The following is an 18,110-nucleotide window of genomic DNA, read 5'->3' on the forward strand; positions in this document are numbered from 1 at the left end:
TATATATATATATATATATATATATATCAAATGTCTTAGAAATAAAGTTAAATAATTTTTTTTATGATATCTGATGGAAATGAAATTGTGGTAATCGAGAAAAGACTTTTTATACATTATTAAAAGATTCATCAAAACAAGCATGGATTGAATGGAACATTTAAATTAGAATTTATAGAATTAAATTCATTATGTACAAACTGTCATTGTAACGAATTTATGGTCAAAACAAATATTTTAATGTGAGAGACCTAATTGGCATAAAAAAAAATTTTGCATGATTCTTGAGATGATTTTTTTTTAATAAAAAATATTCAAATTTCAATTAAGAGTCATTCTGAGTTCAGATTTCAACAAACTTCCAGATAAATTAAGCGGCTCGATGAAACGAACCCAATTATATCAAAATTAGTTTAATCTGAGTCAAATCAAGCTTAGATCAAGTCAGTAAACCACTCTTAGAAGTTTTCCAGACATATTTATAAGGTCAAACAAATGTCGAATCTAGCAAGCCTATAGTCGAATCGAGCATCTTAACCAGAAGAATCCAACGAGCCCACGATTGCTCAATTCTGACATCATTAAGACACTCAAATGCCCATCAAATACCGTTTGATTGAATGAAGCTCTCCGGACCGTCTAATTAAAGTGATCCATATTTTTGCATAAATTGCACCCAAAACACTATGAATAGAGCCCCACCCAGGAGGAGGAGAGCTTGAGACTGGAGAAAGAACTTGAAGCTTTGAGAAAGAGCTAAAGTCTAGCACCACTCCTGCCATCGTCGATCACCATCGACCGCCATTAACCACCACTGACCATCATCGATCATCGTTGACCACTGTTAACAACCGCCGACCGCCGTCAACCACCATATGTCGTCCTCCACAGATCGTCATCGGCTGAGGCCCCCTTCTTACAACAAGTTCATTCACACGTCGACGTTGTAATTCAAAAAACTTTGTAACCCTTTTCCCGCCTGTGGGATAGGGGGTTTCTGTAATCATCAAATTATAGTATTTTTTTACAACTAGGTCAGACATTGTGGTTTTTTCCCTTTACGGGTTTTCCACGTAAAAAATTCTTGTGTCACTACTGTTATTTTCTTTTATCTCTGTGTGTGTGGAATTCTCGTGCAACACTAAAATGATAATTCATTATTCTACTGCCACAAATTTTCTAGCACATATTAGTTTAACGCCGTTTGTTGGAAGCGAAGTCCTGTTTTCAACTCTAAGTTACTGAGCCCCCACTTCGTTTCCTAATGATGTACATCATCCCTGGCGAAGGAACAATCTTTACATCTTGAAAATCTTCTCTAAAGCATTCTTCAATGTGAGAGACAACCTTCACTGCAGTCTCGAAAAGTCTTTCACGTTAACATATATGGCATGATTGTAGCTGGTTTATCTTCTCACATTTTATTTAGACACAAAGTCTAACATAACTTCTTTTAGACTGAGAGGCAATCTTCACTATAGTCTCGAAAGGTCATTTATGTTAACGCCCCGGGCATGTCTGTGTTAGGGTATTCATCCCACATTTCATTCACCAACAAGGCTTTGAAAATCGCTCATAGAGTGGGGGCAATCTTTGTCGCAAAGGATGCTTTCATAACTCCCCCTCACCGTACTGAAGTTCTCCTTCAACTAGTCAAGAAGTTGATCTCTTCAAGGCTCGACTGTGGGGCAAAAGATTCAAAAGCATCAACTAACGAATTATTCTTGAGTATGACTGCAACCATATTTCCAAAAAAACATACGGGTCATTGCAACCTACACCCTAGTCTCGAAAAATGCAGAGCATCTCTGACACCTTATTATAGGCTTAATCGATCACAGGGGGACTCGATTTGACCTCTTCCATCACAAGTTACAGTCATCAAATGAAAGCTTCAACATACAGACTCAGATAGATAAAAATTCTTTAGTGGATTTTCTTCAACATCTTTCATAATAGATTACGGTCATCAAGTAAAAGTTTTGACCAACAACCTAAGATAGGTTAACCTTCCTCAGTGGAATTTATATAGCTTTGTTCGTTACGAGTTAATACCGGCGAGTATCTTTAGTTATACAACTCAGAATTGGTCTTACATTATTAATGGATTGTCTTTTCAACCATGCCTCTGAAACTCAAGTTAAGAGGCATAACTCGATAGGAAGATCCGACGCCACTGAAAATTGACCCCAAGAGGCAGAACTCAATGTGAAGCTACGATGCTCCTAGAAGACAAGCCCATAAAGAAAGTCTCGATAAGAAGCTATCATACTCCTGAAAGTCAAGCCCAAGAGACAAAAATCAATGGAAAGATCTGGTACCCCTGGAAGTTGAGCCTAGTAAGCAAGACTTGATGGGAAGCTACGGTGCTCCAAAAAGCCAAGCCCAGGAGGCAAGACTTAATGAGAAGCTTCCATGCCTCGGGAAAATCCAAAGATGAGCCCAAGAGGCAAGTTTCGATGGGAGGCTAGTATTTGACAGGCTCCTCACTAGAAAGACTCTACAAGAGCAAGTGATTGACAAGGTCTCCACTGAAAGATCTTAGAAGGCTACAAGCCTCAAAAGACATATATATAAAACACCTTAGAAGGGTACACGCTTCAAAAGACACGGACACATAAAAGACCTCAGAAGGCTATGAGGTGCAGAAGGTACTGGTTCATTTTGAGATTTATATGCTATACTTCCGGCACAACCTCAGAAGGCATGAGCCTCAAAATGTATGCAATTATCCATTTTATAAACTGTGTTCATTAACTTTAATTGCAAAATTTTGTACAATTGAGAATCCACAACAACCTCAGAAGCAACATCAAAGATGTATAAAAAATACATTATCATCATTATACATGTTACATCAGATGATTAAAAAGGCTATAAAAATAATAAAAATGAGTATAAAGGTTACAAGAGATATCGCTGCTACAGAAGCATGAAAATTTTTCCTTCAAAGCGTAACAGAAAAACTCTAGCATTTCTTCATCTCCACTGAAATGTGCAGCGACAGCAAGTAAGAAGATCCCGAGTCACCTGTTGGGTAGGGACAAAGATAACCTTCTTCATCTCACCGATGCGAAAAAAGATCTCGTTGTTCACCTGCTACGTAGGATGGGGACGCATTTCCTCTTCGTCGCAACGTGAAATAAGATTTCGTTGCTTGTCTGTGACACAGGATGAGGACGACTTTCAACTTGGTTGCAACATGAAAAAGATCTCGTTTCTTGTCTGTTATGCATGACAGAGATGACATTCTTCTTTGTCGCAACGAGAAAAAAGATTCTATTGATCACATGCTACACATGACAAACAACTTTTCTATTTGTCGCAACATGAAACCACAATGTGAAACAAGATCTCGTTGCTCGTCTACTACACAAGACGGGGACGACTTGCAACACGGAAGATGATCATGTTGCTCGCTTGCTGCTCAGAACAGAGTCGACTTTTCTCTCACTGCAATGAGAAAGAAGACACAGTTGCTCGCTTATTATGCAAGACTGAGACGACTTTTCTCTTGATCAAAACACGAAAGAATATCATGTTGCTTGTCTGCTACGCAAGACAAATAAAACTTTCCCCTTTGTTGCAACACAAAAGAAGATCTCGTTGTTTTCTTGCTACGCAGGCCTGGAACAAATTTTCTCTTGGATGCAACATGAAAGAAGATCTAGTTGTTCGCCTGCAATGCAGAACTGGGACGACTTTTCTATTAGATGCAACACGAAAGAAAATCATGTTGCTCACCTACTACGCAAGATGAGGATGACTTTCCTCTTCGTCGTAACATGAAAGAAGATCTTGTTGCTTACCTGATACGCTGGATGGGGACGATTTTTCTTTTGACCACAACACGAAAGAAGATCTCGTTGCTCGCCTACTTCGCAGGACGAGGACATCTTTCCTCTTGGCCACAACGAGTAAGAAGAATTTGTTGCCCGTGTTACTACGAAAGATGGGGACGACTTTCATCTTATAGAAAATCTCCTTAGCATAAGACCCACTCTCCACTCTTCCTCTTTTGCCTCCTTCTCCTCACTTGTTGTTCTTTCTTCCATTCATGGCTTCTATTTATAGGCTTAAGAGAAGACACAACATTAAAGACAATAATTAAAAAAATTTAAAATTTACATTCATTTTGCCTTTTCGGTTTCTAGCTTTTGGTTTTCCGGATTTTTCATTTCAAATAAAAAAGCTGAAAATCTTTCAATATTACTAACTTTTACCCTTCTAACTTTTTTCAAAAAAGAAAAAAAGAAAAGGGGGCAGCTGTTTCAAAAAAAATGAAAATGTGAATTCATTTTATCTTTCTGGCTTCTAGCTTTTGGCCTTTCGGCTTCCGTCATATGACCTCCTGACTTCTTCATTCAAATAAGAAAAAAAAAAGCTGAAAATCTTTTCATATTCCAATCTTTTAGCCTTCCAAATTCCTTAAATCTCAAGGCATGACACGAATCTCGAGGTAATGTTTTGAATATGAAACATTCAAACTTAAACTAAGAGTCATCCAGGGCTTCGATTTCAACAAACTTACAGCAAACTGATCAGATCAATGAGACATACCCAATGATATCAAAATTAGTTCAAACCGATCAGATCAAGCTCAAATCAAGTTATTAAACCACTCTTGAAAGTTTCCCAGACATATTTAGAAAGTCAAACGAATGTCGAATCTAGCAAGTCTGTAGTCAAATTGAGCATCTCGATAAGACGAATCTAACGAGCCCAATATTGCTTAATTCTGACATCATTAAGGCATTCAAATGTTCATCAAACATTGTTTGATCGAAGAAAGCTCTCCGAACCGTATGTTTAAAGTGGTTTATATTTCTGCGTTAATTGTACCCAAAACACTATAAATAGAGGCCCACCCCTCTCATGAGGGGGAGGACAACTTGAGACATGAGAAAGAACTTGATGCATTTAAAATGAGCTAAAGTTCAACACCACTTCTGCCACCGTCGATCACTGTTGACCGCTATTAATCACCACTGATAGTCATCAATCTTCGTCGACCACTGTTTACCACCGCCGACCGTCGTCGACCACTACCTACCAACCTCAACAGATCGCTTTCGGCTGCCGTCCACTTCTTACAACAAGTTCATTCGTACGTCGACATTGTAATTTGAAAAATTTTGTAACACATTCTTGCTTGTGGGACAAGGGGTATATGTAATCATCAAGTTATAGTGGATTCTTACAACTGGGCTAGACCTCGTGTTGTTTTCCCTTTATGTGTTTTCCACATAAAAACTTCTTATGTCACTCTGATTGTTTTCTTTTATCTGAGTGTGTGTTGAATTCTCTTGCAACGCTAAAACAATAATCCATTACTCTACTGCCGCAAATTTTCTAGCGCGCATCAAATTGTATTATTTTGAATATATATTCATTATGTACAAACATTAATGATTTAATATTTATCATATATTTTCTTAATATGAATCTTAATGATGTTATTTCTAATGATAGTTTGAATTTTTCTCACAATCTTCAAGCTCCTGATTTTTGCATTCAAGCTATTTGCAATATTCCTATTACTAATGGTCTTACCTCAACAATGGCTCCATTTATTCCCATAAAGTCGTTTATTTGATTCTTTATGACTCTTCTCCCTCTATATACTGATTTAAAATGAGTTGGTTTAAATGATTTTCTATTAAGCATGCACTTCATATCTGCAAAATTACTCTTAAAAGTATTAAAACTTATGATATTCTCTCTTTAATTATTTGTACCTTTTTTTCTCATTATCATCAATCATTGAGTTGTATTCACATATTATTTTCTTATGGCAAAATCTAGCTCTTGTAGTCTTTTAATGTGTAAGAAAATCATAAGAAATTCTAAAACTTAAGAGATTTTTAAGATAAGGTTAATGTTATTTCTCATTTTCATGTTCATCAAGATCACCCACATGTTATTGTTTTAGAGCTTAAGTTGATACATATAATGTTAATTGTATATTGTACTAGTAGGTGTCAAAATACAATAAGTGGAAGTTATCTCAAAGGAAAAAGAGAAAACAAGATACAATCATGAAAAGATAAAATTTATATTATTTGATTTTAACCTGCACAATGGATGATATAATATTCAATTAGCTACAAAAGAGCTCAAGGAATAAATTTTGCCTTAAAGTTAGATCACTTGCAAGTCCTATCTCAATCCCTTAGCACATCTACACATAGATAAGAATATGAAATCCAAAATTTTCACCATACCAATATCCTCTTAGGAGCTTTACATACATAGCACGTAAAACATTGATATTTACATATCTCACATCCAAACTCTAAGATTACAAAATTCACACTTATGTTAACTCTTTCGTCTCCCATCTCATCCAGTAAAACTGGCATAGAAAGACCTCTGAAACTCTCCTATTTCTCTTTCTAAATTCTCACAAAGTTGTCAGAGTTTCAAAAATCACTGCAATATTTTTCACAACTATAAGAAATAAGGGTTGTTTGTGGTTTCTAATGAAATGAATATGAAAGTTTCTGCAAGAGGAAGTAGTTATTGCAATGAACCAGCAGCTGGGAAGAAGAATGGTGTTGATTGGAGTGCAGCGTGAGGTGATGGCTATGACATGTGTTTGATTGACGTCCCCTATAAATTGATGGCCATGGATGATATGTTGCACTGAGGTTTTGTGAAGTATTTGCCATGGCTTCCATGCTCCGATTCACCACAATGATTTTTCGTGACTGCCATGTGTGGATTAACCAAGACTGACATGCAACCCCTTTAGAGTTCACAACCCCTTCGGCTTCATCTCCATTGAAGATTCAATGGGACTTTCGGAGGTCTCGCCTGATAAGGTTAGTGACTAAAGGGTTAACGAAATTGCAAATTTAAAGTTTGTGGTGTAACATACGAAGATAGCAACATTTTGTGTGATATTTATGTTAAAACTCCTATTGAAAGATATTTTGTTGAATGTCAAGATTAAAAAATCCTCATGCACAGTAGCCAACCAAAAAACATGCAAAGAAGCGCGATAATATAAGACTCTAAAACTTATAAGATTACCTCATATATATAATCATATGAAAAATCTTTAAAAAAGAAAAGTTGTATATAAATTCCTAGAATGGCCCATGTTCTAGGCCACAAATGAAATTGATGATGGTATATTTCATGATAGAGTGACAATAATTTTGAAAGCAATATTTGTATTATACAAGTTTATCATACATAAGTAAAAACTATATTTATTTTGAAGTATCAAGTAGTGGGCTCCCGACAATGAGCTTAAACTTTGGGTTGAAAGAAGATTTAATATTTTAGACCAACTTAGCCCTTTTGATTCATACCTTAATAAGTGATATTAGAGTTGAAGATTATTATGAATATAATAGTTCATGCAATTTATTAATCGTCAGTTTTACGAGATCACACAAAATTTAAGTCCAGCTGATTCCCACCGTACATTCAAGTGACTTACTGAGTAAACTCTAAAAGAATAATACTCAATGAGCTTTCATTTGGCGATGTCTAATGTTGAGTAATCTTTAAAACATACATGAATTTGGGTTTAATACCTCATTAGGTTATTAAAAAATACACTTTTTTATGAAAACACCGTGTAATTGTCCCACACTTGTAAGCTCATGCATTTGGATTTAAAAATGAGTTTTATAATTTGTATATTTTTGCTCAACTATGTCCCTCATTTAGTTTTCACTCCTCAACATACAATTATACACTCAATGATGGTCTAATTACACCCAACCAATGGACCAACTTGACCTAAAATTCATTTAAAAAAATGGTCAAGTCATCCATGATCCGCACGATATGACATTCCTTCCTCAGACCCAATCAATTAATGAAGGATTCATCATCTTCTCACAACCCGAATCAAAAGTGATACGAACAAACCCAATTTGGCCAACACAAAATCACATTATCAAGCCAGCAACTACTTGCACTACATGATTATCACCCGCTCCGCCTCCAACCCCCTCCTTATCATATTATTGAACCACCAACAACTTGTTCAATCATTCTTAGCACCCTCAACATTCTTGCTTGTCAACTACTTGCACTACATGATTATCACCCGCTGCGCCTCCAACCCCTCCTTATCATACTATTGAACCACCAATGACTTGTTCAATCATTCTTAGCACCCTCAACATTCTTGCTTGTCAAATTGCTCCATTCCTTATCACATTGAGTAGCCATCTACCACTTGTTGGATTGTTGTCATGCTTGACATTTGTCACCTCATAGCGGCCACATGTTTACTTGTTCAAATTTACTCTAATTAAAATTACTCAAAATTTATGATTAATTATTTTTTAGAATATTATTATTAAAAAATGCATTTTCATTTTTTATAATTTTAAAAAAAAAACATAGTTTTATTGCTTATCCGTGAATTTTATGCATTTTCATTTTTTATAATTTTTTTTTAAAAAAAACATAGTTTTATTGCTTATCCGTGAATTTTCTTTTTCAACTTCAATTATTTAACTACAACGTGTCTCGTCGGGTCAGATGCATGCAAAATGCGTGTCCACGTTGCATAATTTAATATGGGTCGTCGGCATAAATTACTGCTATAAAACTATATTAAATGTACATTTATTAAGATTTCAGGTTCCTAACTTTCATATGACGGCATTCCGATCCATCATTTGACCCCGCCCGTACATTGGTTAATTTTATCATTATTAATTGAAAGCAAATTAAGATAGAAATAGCCAACGCGGGGGCTACGCTTTTATCCCATTAAATATTGAAAAAAAATATTATACTCCAATGAAATCACACCACATGTAAAATCACGCCACACGTAGAGAGAGAAAAAATAGCCCGGCAACACAGGGAAAATTTTCAAGTGTTATTATATGTTATTCAAGTGTTATTGTGTTATTATAACACCAGGAATATTCTCATAACACAATAACGCATACAATAACATCTGAATAACACGGGGGAATATTACCCCGTGTTATTGTGTTATGTGACTTCATTAGACTCCACGCGTAACTCTACGTGTGGAGTCCTGATGTAATATTTTTTTTCTTAAATATTACGCGTCATTTGGTTGATTGTCCAAGTTTATTTCTTTGAATTAGGCAGCCAAATAATAAGTTAAAATAAAAATGAGAATAAAAAATTAGAAATAAACTCTTTAAAAATATGTTGAGATAAATGCAATATAATAATTGATTTATTACTCATATAACCATAACTTAAAATTAGATATCGCCAAATTTCCATGCATTTATATATCTAATACCAGTGTAAATAAATGTTTTATTTTTTTTTTAAATTACAGTTGTAATATTTTTTTTATGTGATATGAAAGATTTGGGTAAATTACAGTAGTAGTATTTTTTATGTGATGTGAAAGATTTGGGTGCTATAAATGTAAAATAGAAAAGTTTTAGTGTTAGATATGTAAATCCATAGGAATTGGATGGTTTGTACGTAAATGACCCTAAATTTTATGCAATTATTTGACCACAAAGTGTTAATGAATTACAAATTTATAGACGCGAATTGAAAAACATTTGATTTAATGTCAAACTTAAACTTATAATCAAAATAGACATTCGGATGAGATGAACCCAATAGTACTAAAATGTCTTAGTTCAAATGAATATAGACAAGCACTCGGAACTATAGTTGAAAATATCACAGCATTAACCCTTTAAAAAATATATATATCACAACATTATTTTTGAGATATTGAACGGTCTCTAAATCTCACGTGCATATATCAAACAAAACAACTTGACAAGAAGGATTCATAAGACATAAGATCATTCAATTCTGAAATCATCAAGCATGAAGATGGCTAAAAAAGATACATGAACAAATGAATTAATACAAATCATCGTATACATTGTGTTATTGTTTATCAAAATAATCTGAATGATCGTCTCAAGAAATCTAAAAATATAAATTCTACACATTTGACATCAACACCAATGCTATCTACAGTTGGCATAAATATTAACACCCATTGTCATGAATAGGATAAACATCACTATTGACATAAATGACAATGTTTGATGTTGACAACAACATTGACATCTGGCATTAAAACAAATATTGATGAACAACATTGATATCAATGTCGATGCCAACATGATTATGGCCTATCGTTGCCAAGATCATCAATGTCTATTGTCACCAATAGAGCTGATGCATGTCATTTATACCAACTGCATAACTTTTCATCTTTAATAAGACCAACGCTTGCCATCGATATAAACATTAATATCAATAAGATGGTTGCCCGTCATTTCTAACAACATCAACACTTATCATTACTAATAAACGAGCACATTTCGTCAGCTCTCATGCCTTATTGCTTAATAGGTCAGCATGTTGTTGTCAAAATTAACGAAAATGCTCAGCTTTGCCAATAAGGATGACACAATCCATCAACCAAAGCTTGATAGCAATAATGGACATCCCAAAACTCCTCCCAATAAAACCATCCAAAACAATCAAGTTCATCTCAGCCATCCACTCAAATTTCCAATGATTCTCCGTAACGGTGTAGTACAATCACCATGTGTATGTGTTTGTCTGTGTGTGTACATGCACGCCATTGTACGCAAAAAAAAAAAAAAAAAAAAAAAAAAAAAGAAGAGAAGTATTGAAGGCAAATGCTTTTATAATGATTTCATTCTTTTTGCTCTTTGTTTACCTATTTGCATTTGAAATTAGTCTCTTAAACCTTAGCTTATCACGGTATCAGAGCCTATATCATAGGTTAATCATTCTCTCATTAAGTTATTCAACATCTGCAAGGATTTAGCAGAGACCTCTACAATTAGTGAAAATATAATCATAGAAGGCATGTAGTATGTTCTCAAAATTGTAGGAATTCCTCCCAGGGGTGTAAGCGAGCCGATCCGACTACAACTAAAACTTGATAATGAGCTCACGAGTTAAGCTTATTGAGCTATGAGCTTGAGTTCAAGCTTGTATAGAATGATCTCATCGGCTTGGGTGTGCTTGACTAGATGATTGATGATAACATCGATGCCTTCTCTAGCAAGCTATCATAACACTCCTCCTCCAACCATGAATATGTTTGCTGGCGAGCTTCCATGATATTTGATTTTTTTCTTGAGCTCATGAGTCTGGTGTCATCATTGCGAGTTGAGCTTAAGTTCCTCAGATGAGATCAACCTGAGCTCAACCTTGCATTTTGACAAATAAACCAAGCTCAAGTTAAGCATGACTCAAGCTCGACTCAGCTCATTTACACCCCTAGAAACATCCAAACCACTGCAAATCAAATTTATCATGACCAATCTTAAGAACACACTCACCACTCCTCATTCCAGAAAACTTATCTTATTGTTGGCATCAATTTTTGATACACATGTGTGAGATGTCCACTTGAAAGTTAGGACCATGTTGCACGCATGTGTAGCCTCCCATAGCTCAAGAAAGCCATGAGAACTCCTCTGTGCTCGTTTAGAGCACAAAACCAAGTTTTGAATAAATGTGTCGTGATATAAGCTGACGCACTCATTGGCATTAATTATTGATGTTGCACATGTGGGATGTCCATTTGAATGCTATGAGACACATTCCATAAATAAATAGCTTTGCATAACTCAAAGTATCCATAAATCCCTTCAACAGACGCTTTAAGCACGAATTTAGGGTTTATACTGCTGTTGATGTGCTCGGAAATGCTCACCCTTGGTTGGCATTATTTATTTGAAATGTCATATGTTTGATGTCCATTTTAATGTTTAAGAGCTAATTTTCAATAATAGATAGCCGTCATGTATAAGGATCCATAAAAAGCTTACGTGCAAACATTGCATAAAAGAGGGAAAAACTTTTTTTTCTATTTTACTTCACCAGCGCTCTTGCTCTCAGTCTTAGGTGCTTAGGTGACCCAACCCGCAATTATGCAATTATTTTAGTTCTGAAAGATGGCAAAAAACTTGACCCAATTTATATTCAGTGGCTAGTGTGCAAAATAAATATGCTATAAAATTGATTAATTACTTACACACTATGGGTACTATGCAAGTATATGTATCGTTTCAAATAATATAGAGCTTTCTTTAGAAACCTCATCATCAAACCCACAGGAAATAAGTGAATTTTTATGTCAACTTAGAAATATTTTTACTCAAATTGTAAACAAAATTTGTTGAAGAATAATATCGAACTGTTTGTAAAAGGGTAAAAACTAAAGTTTGCTAATTCTAAATTAAAGCTAAATGTAAATGCAAATTTTCTAAACTACATATGTGTAGAGGAGTATGATTATAATAAAAAGTGTTTTCCCCATGCAAAGAGATTGTAATCAGTGTAGGAATCAAATGCTTAAAGAAAAAAATGAAGTTTTATGACAAATAAGAACGTATCTATTCTTTACCGTCTTCCGAGTGCATAAAGAAAATTAACTAATCTAAAGTTAAGTTCCTGATTGATATGATTGTGCTGAGTAGATTCTAGCCTCTCACATCCAGATTACCCAATGAGCCCTCTCTATTAAGACTAACCAGACCTCAGGTTCCGAACTAAAAACCAAATTGATAAAGGTTCTAGCATGTCACGCTAGAATCATTAATTCTACGACCATCAAAACTTATCTCCCTATTTATTTGCACTCCCCCTTGGACTTGGCTCTACTTCATCCAAGGTTTAGTGTGATACTCACTAGTTGGGTGAAATCATAGCCCCCCCCCCCCGAGTCATTATGTTTCACAACGGATTTTAACATCACAAATGACCATTTTGCAAAGTAAATTAATAACTGGTAAAATTTCCATCACAAATTTTTGGAATAAAAGAAATCTTCAAAACATTCTAACCCCACACATGATTACTTCTTATTGCAAGGAGAAATATAAGAAAACTACTCAGAATTCATGAGGATAACAAAACGAAACATAATATATATTAAAAAAGCAAGTTTACAAAACAAAACTTAAACAAAAGTACAAATACTTATCTCAAACTCTTCCCCAAGCAATCCTCTGAAGTTCCTTGACAGTTCTAGACTCCAAAAGTCTCATACAAGACTCAACAAACACTCACAATCACAAAGACACATGGTGGCCGCCCACTCCAATGGTGGTCTAACCTACCCAAAAACGACTCCTCTTTCGTGTGGAAATCTTTACTATTAATAAAGCTATGAAAATCACCAAGGATCACTTCAGACATCTTTTCGAAACTCGTTCAAATTCAATGAATACATACATATCACATTACCTATGCATTTAATTCATACATATCACTTAATTCTTATGTATATACAAGCCTAACACCTAAACTTCAATACATACCACAAATAAATGAAAATAGTGGCGCAAATAAATACATACCTAGATGAACACTTCAATTTTTACAACATACCACATTAACTATATATGAATTTATACATATCACCCAATTCTTATGTATGTACACACCTAAACTTCAATTTTTACATACATACCACTGGACTCTTATGTATGTACATACTTAACACCAAAATTTTAATGTATACATACATACCACGTTATAATTACATATCACTCAATTCTCATGTATATACAAAACCTAACACCTAAACTTCAATATTTACATGCATACCATTGAACTTTTATGTATATACACTTAACACCAAAACTTCAATTTATACATACATACCACATTACCTATGCATTTAATTCATACATATCACTTAATTCTTATGTATATACAAACCTAACACCTAAACTTCAATTCACACCACAAATAAACGAAAATAGTGTCGCAAATAGACTCATATTCTTCAATGCTTTCTAATTTGAAGGGGTTCGGTTGTCTTTGTAAGCTCGAACCGCCGGACGTCATAGAGATTGTATCGCGAAGCTTTGTTCGGGAAGGAGATGGTTTTGAGCGAAATTGAAAAAGAGAAGGAAAGTGAAGAAGAAAAGGGGAGAGGGGAAGCTTAGGAGAGTTTCGGATATAAAGGGAGATAGGAAAGGCGCGCGCGGGAGACGGGAGACGAAAAATGAAATTTAGGCGCGTGACTTATGTAAAATAGATCATTTACGTTGAATTTCCGTGTAATTTGCATCAGCAGTAGTTCAATGCTAATAAGTACAGCTTTGCGTCAATTTATTTGACATAAATTAAACACAAAATCCGTCGCAATGACAACACAAATTTCGTTGTTTTCGTAAAAATTTTCCCTTCGAATTTTTAGACGCAAATCAGACTAAAATCAGCGCAAATATTAAAATTTATTATTCGTGGCTTAAGTGTCTCAAATTAGATGCTAATTTTTTGCGCCAGCAAAATCAAATGCAAATATCAGAAGATAATATCAGCATTTTCTATAGTGTTAACAATGGCAAAATATTGTGTCAAGGTGTTGTTTCTCATGGAGAGGTGATAGAGCTCCTTCTTGAGCTGAACAACACGAGATAAATTTGTGGACTGAAACTCTTTTCGAGAGATGTCCAAATATTTGCAGTGATGTTAAGATAAATGATGTAGGAGATTATAGATGTTGAGATGGTGGACATTAGTGTTGCCACAAGATTGTGATACACGAGTTGCCACATGATATATTCAGAATTGTCTTCTTGATTGTCGGTGATATCTTGACAGAATTTGTGAGGAATAGGTGTTTAAGCGTCTAAAAAGGATTCAAAGCTATTTGTGATAAACAATTTTTGAATCTGAACTGGTTTGTCATTGTCTTGCTGTGTGACATCAAGAACTTGAGAGTAATGGGGATGGTAGTCTCTTTGATCTTTGTGAGAGAATTGGGTGATGGAATTAGTTTGTGAAACAGTGGGGGAAGTGGAATCCATCGAGAGAACAGAAGAAGAAAGCTTGGAGGATGTAGGAAGGAGACAAGAGAGAGAAAAAAAGAACAGGGAGGGAACAGGAGGATCACAATAGCTCTAATACCAAGATAAAACCCATCGATGAAGACTCGGCCTGAGGAATAGATAAGTGAAATATTTCTTTCATATATTTTTAGCATACATTGATACATATTTATAGATATATAAGAAGGCAAAAGAGTAAATATAATATACATATTAAAGTGACCCGTGAATACTTGAGCATTCACGGGTAACTTTCCTTTAGAGCAACAAAAGGAGAAGCCCTAGCAATCTAAGTCGAGCACTGTTCCGCAGGGTGATGACCAAAGGCATGAAAAGGAGACAAACCGAGATGAATCCAGAGGGTCAAGTATGAATCCTTGTTAATATCATCTCTCATTAGCAGTAGTTATACCATCCAAAATAAAATTATAATTACATGATTTTATAATAATTAAAATTATATATATACCAAAGATGTTACCAAGACACTTTTTGAAGTAGAATAAAATCTCTTCAATTAAACGTTTTTTTCAATCAGATACATGCAAGTTTCAAAAACAGAAGCTTACATGAAAACGAAAAATTAGAAGCATATGAAATAGCAAGAAGCAACTCTTAAAAGGTTTCTCTATATTATTCATAAAGGTTATGCACAAAATCTCATCTCAAGTGAAACTAATCTTTATTGATGATGAAAATTTCTGTAAATAGATACAATGAAGATTATTATGCAATATAATAACAATAAATCAAGCCAATTCTACAGGTTGGTAGTTCAGTATATTCCAAAAAAATAAAGACAGTAAATTTTTCAGTAAATTAATGATTACCAGTTCAGCTACAGGTTTGTAGTTCAGTATATTCCAAAAAATAAAACTGTAAATTTTTCAGTAAATTAATGATTACCAGTTCAGTAAAGGAGGAAGTGAAGAACCCTTCAAGCGATCTGGTTATAGATCCTTCAATATACCAATAGCCATATAAAGAATTTGATTAAAAACCATCTCTGGTCTCTGAAACTTTATAATCATAATTCTTACCAACAAATTATTCACAAAGATTCTATGAATTATCTCAGAAGTAATCAATAGAATTTGATGATGAATGAAATGTGCACTTCACTCCTCCAAAGAAAAATAATAAGAAATTAGGAACTGTCTTCCAAAAATTGGCCAGTAAGAGTAGGAGAAGAATCTGAAAACCAGCTCTCAGAAACCATTTTTTGCACCTAAGAAAAGAAATAATCATCCATAAGGTCTTAACCAAAATCCCCATAAACAACCACGTCCATCATTGAATCTATGCAGTCTTTTACTATCTCTAATAACAATTTCTCTTCTGGTTAAAATCGAGAAGTACTTTACAGCACTCTGACAATCCCTGCAAATGCTTATGTTCTTAACAACTCTAACCGGTACCCCCTTAGGTAACTTCAGCAACCCAAAAACTACAGCCAATTTCTCGTGGTGATGAACCGAACTTGGCATCTTTACTTCTCACCATCATAAACATTCACATCCTCATCAAGAAATATTTTAAATTCATAAATTTTCAAGAAATACTTTCACGGAATTCATAAATTTTCAAAAAATTGGATAAATTTCCAAGAAATTCATGTAACTCAGAACTCCATGAATAAGACCAATCATCAGCTCTAAAGTAGTAAACTTTATCTCGAATATTTATCCAATTCCGATCCCTGATGCTCCCAATCTTCTCTTCCTTCATCATCTTCCTTACTTTTGAAACATCTTGCCACCTCAATCTAAAAAATACATGTTCTGTAAAACCAAATATGTCTCAATCTCTTTGGATCTTAGCTCAAGTAAACTTTCTGCAGCACAATAGCCCAACTCCATATTCCCGTGTGTTTGACATCCAGCAATCAGAATTGATCATATTATTTCGTTAGGTTTAAAACCAGTCCACTCCACAAACATAGAAGCCTCACAAACATATCAAACATGCAAGCATAATGATCAATAACAGGCTCACTGTTGTACTCTCTCCTCATCATGTTGAAGTAATGTTCAGCCTCCTTGACCAAACCTCTACGGCTGCAGGCTGAGAGGACGCCAACAAAAGTAATCTTGTTAGCCTCACACCTGCCAATCTCATGTCCTCGAAAAGCTTTAATGCTTCAATCGAACGACCGTGCTGAGAGTAGCAGGTAATCATTGAGGTCCATGAGATTAAATTCGAAGTAGAAACCTCCATAAATGCCATATAAGCCTTCTCTATGCAACCACACTTGTTATACATGGTGACCAATGCACTGTTTACCCCTGCATCTGATAAAAACCCAGTCTTTATGGCTTAGGGAAGGACCAGCTTTCCTTGTTCTAGTGCTACCAGATCACTGTAAACACTTAGGCAAGGCAGCTTCCAAGAGCATTTCATGGAAGATCCTCAGGCCTAACTCAGCATCACCATTATCACCACAGGAAGAAATAATTGTAGTCGAAGAAATTTCATTTTTATTGGGAATACCCTGGAAAGCCTTCACTGCGTATTCCAAGCTCCTGCATTTAGAATACAAACTGTAGAGTGAGTTCCCAGTGCTGGTATTCGATTCAAGATGACACTTTATTATATAACCATGAAGCTGCTTGCCAAGCTCCATGGAGTAGAGAGACGAGCAAGCATTAAAGACTGGCCCAAGAGTGAAATGTGTTGGGTAGAAAGCTGAATAAAAACTCGAAAAGCTTCGTCTGCCTAGTTGTTGCGGACGTAGCCAGAGATTAGCGAAGTCCTGGTGACTATGTTTGTCTGGGGAATAAGTTCGAACAGCTTTTGGGCATGAACTGATACCAGTAGATCCGCGAGGGTGCCGGACTTCAAAATGTGGGCGTGGAGCGTTTCAACAGCTGAAAGGGACTCGATTTCACCGCATTGTTGAAGAAGAGGAGCGTAAAGGGCGGCAGGGCGTCTTTACTCGACTCGAGTGATACTTCTCGGCTTTGAGGCTTTGCAATCAAAATAACTAATTTTGTGACGATTTTAGAGATTTATGATGAGTCTTTAACGGAAAGATTAAAAAGGCTTTACCGTTTCAACGGAGGAAGAGGAGGAAGAGAGCTGCCATAGATCAGTTTCAAGTTTGGAAGGAGTGATGCTGATCGAAATGGAAGGAAAGAATGCCATCGGAGTGAAATAGGGAGCAGGAGAGGAGGGGGAAAAAGTGAAAAAAACTAAAAAGGTGAGAGGAAGAGTCAGTACTCTGTGGGAAATCTTCTTTTATCTGTGGTGTGGTTTCCTGTGGCTTTTGGGAACAAAATTTTCTCATATGGTAAT

The 18,110-nt window shown here is 35.3% G+C and overlaps 1 pseudogene; it reads right to left on the reverse strand.

Annotated features, from left to right (window-relative positions):
• Window positions 1-15,730: 15,730 nt before the first annotated feature.
• Window positions 15,731-18,110, reverse strand: part of LOC110038829 — a 3,599-nt pseudogene continuing 1,219 nt past the window's right edge.

The sequence above is a fragment of the Phalaenopsis equestris genome, unplaced genomic scaffold (assembly GCF_001263595.1).
Source record: "Phalaenopsis equestris unplaced genomic scaffold, ASM126359v1 Scaffold234078, whole genome shotgun sequence".
Taxonomy (NCBI): domain Eukaryota; kingdom Viridiplantae; phylum Streptophyta; class Magnoliopsida; order Asparagales; family Orchidaceae; genus Phalaenopsis; species Phalaenopsis equestris.